Here is a 2,646-nt window from a genome sequence, read left to right as displayed (position 1 = left end):
AGTGTGAATGTATGGAATGATATTCCGGACATTATTCAAAAGGAATTGCAAATTGTATTTGCAATTGCGTTTTCAATTTGTGGACGCATAAAATGTGACATAATCCAAACGCAATTGCAAATCGCGCATTACCGTTTGCATTTTCGTTTAAGCGAACGCACACTGACTGCCAAATTTCAAATGAAAATGCAAAGTCCGTTTGCAACTGTGTTTCCCATGTCTTACGAGGTTTGTCTCCATTCCTATTTAAATAGTAATTTCAATTACCACGTCTGCTTTTTCACTTTCTCAGTGTCGCGAGTGTAACCAGCCAAAACTCAAATGGAATCGCAATTCCCTTAGCGTTTGCATTTCCGATGCCTACACTGAAACCTGTCAATCAGTGTCGAGGGTGGGGTTATATGCTATGGGGCGTGTTTGTGTTGGGAAGTGACGTCACTCACAGTCGACGGTCAAGAGGTGATGCGCTGAACGGACTCCGATTTATTTATTTATTTATTTATTTAATGGAGGTAGTTGGTGAAATTGTGGAGGACCTTATGATGCTCGCGCAGCAAGTTGAAGATAGTACATCCTCTACTGATTTCCTCTTACTCAGAAGCCATTTAGTTTTGGATAAATTAAATGAGTTTGTGGCCTTGACCAACAGCAACATCAGTAATGTTGTCTTCGCCAACCTCAATGAAGTAGCTTACAGGCTTTTTGTGAAGGACAGGACAACTAAAGGACCAGGACGCCCTTTACTGGACAAACCACAAGAGATGATCGAGTACTACGTGATATGTGGTTACTCATGTGTCCAGCTTGCGCGCCTGCTTGGAGTATCTGAGCGAACTATACGTAGAAGACTAGAACAGCATGGATTAAGGTACTTAATTTTAATACATTTGTATTAGTGAGAGAGGAAAAAGTGGAATGTACAAATAAATAACGAATATAAATATATTTATATTCCCCCCCATACCATAGGGCTAGAGATTTGTACTCTGATGTCACTGATGATGTATTAGACAACATTGTGGCAGAAATACAAAGACATTACCCAAACGCTGGGTACAGGATTATACATGGTCATCTTCGGGCCCAAGGTCTTCATATTCAGAGTAAGAACAATTTCATAATATTTTGAGTTTACACCTTTTGTCTTCAATACTTGTGTATACGAGCAAGAAGGTTGCTGGTCGCACACTGAATACAGTACAAATTGAAGTCTAGCAAAAAAAACAAAAAAATGTATTATAAGTTGCATCGTGCAAATTGCATGTGAATTAAAAAGCAAGCAAAAGTTTCAGCACACTGCTGTCTTCAGCATTGATTCAGTGTGCAGTCAGCAATTTGGCTGTTTTATATTAAAGGTTCGGGTTTTATTGGTTTAATGCTTAAATACCAGAATGTGGTGAATTTCTAGTAAATTACAGAATTAAAAACAAAACATTTAATTAGGTTTTAATTGATGTATTGAAATATATTGTGCATTTCTTTTTTTACTTTTAAGCTTCAAGGGTGCGCGAGTCTGTGCGAAGAGTCGATCCACTGGGAACTCAGCTGAGAGCATTAGCAATATGCACACGTCATCGCCGTCAATACTCTGTCTCAGGACCAAATGCAATGTGGCATATAGACGGAAACCACAAGCTAATAAGGTATTGGGAGTCTAAACTTAGGCAAATATACTATCTGTGCAATTATGAAACATTGAACAGGGTTTTTCCTGGGTGACAAATGATTTTGGGTGGTCTTAATCTACCGTAATACAATTTGTGCTTACATCAAAAGCAAATTTGGTGATGTTATTACCAGTTAGGACTATATAAAAAATATGTGTTTCCTCTGCCTTGGGTAAGTGAGGGCCAACTTGTTTTACTTAATGATTGTATTGAAAATATTAAGGCAAAGAAGGCCAGGTGATTTTTCCTACAGCCAGAGGATGAAAACAGAAAATATTTTACAGAGGAAGACTGAAAGGTTTGTAAATCATAGATATCCAGGTTTTGAGCCTCTTGTTCTACTTAATTTGCTTTTGATGTAAGCACAAATTGTATTACGGCCCGAAGATGACCATGTATAATCCTGTACCCAGCGTTTGGGTAATGTCTTTGTATTTCTGCCACAATGTTGTCTAATACATCATCAGTGACATCAGAGTACAAATCTCTAGCCCTATGGTATGGGGGGGAATATAAATATATTTATATTCGTTATTTATTTGTACATTCCACTTTTTCCTCTCTCACTAATACAAATGTATTAAAATTAAGTACCTTAATCCATGCTGTTCTAGTCTTCTACGTATAGTTCGCTCAGATACTCCAAGCAGGCGCGCAAGCTGGACACATGAGTAACCACATATCACGTAGTACTCGATCATCTCTTGTGGTATGTCCAGTAAAGGGCGTCCTGGTCCTTTAGTTGTCCTGTCCTTCACAAAAAGCCTGTAAGCTACTTCATTGAGGTTGGCGAAGACAACATTACTGATGTTGCTGTTGGTCAAGGCCACAAACTCATTTAATTTATCCAAAACTAAATGGCTTCTGAGTAAGAGGAAATCAGTAGAGGATGTACTATCTTCAACTTGCTGCGCGAGCATCATAAGGTCCTCCACAATTTCACCAACTACCTCCATTAAATAAATAAATAAATAAATAA

At 38.2% G+C, this 2,646-nt stretch overlaps 1 long non-coding RNA gene across 1 annotated transcript; it reads left to right on the top strand.

Moving 5' to 3' along the window:
• Positions 1 to 758: 758 nt before the first annotated feature.
• LOC143708828 (uncharacterized) lies at positions 759 to 1,742 on the top strand. Its single transcript, XR_013193665.1, has 3 exons — positions 759 to 868; positions 970 to 1,103; positions 1,496 to 1,742. It is a non-coding gene; the product is annotated as an uncharacterized LOC143708828 (long non-coding RNA).
• The last annotated feature ends 904 nt before the right edge of the window (positions 1,743 to 2,646 follow it).

The sequence above is a fragment of the Siphateles boraxobius genome, unplaced genomic scaffold (assembly GCF_051911475.1).
Source record: "Siphateles boraxobius isolate OS27281-9 unplaced genomic scaffold, OSU_SipBor_1 43, whole genome shotgun sequence".
Taxonomy (NCBI): Eukaryota; Metazoa; Chordata; class Actinopteri; order Cypriniformes; family Leuciscidae; genus Siphateles; species Siphateles boraxobius.
The sequence above is the reverse complement of the archived record's forward strand: the minus strand, read 5'-3'. Positions and strand labels throughout refer to the sequence as shown.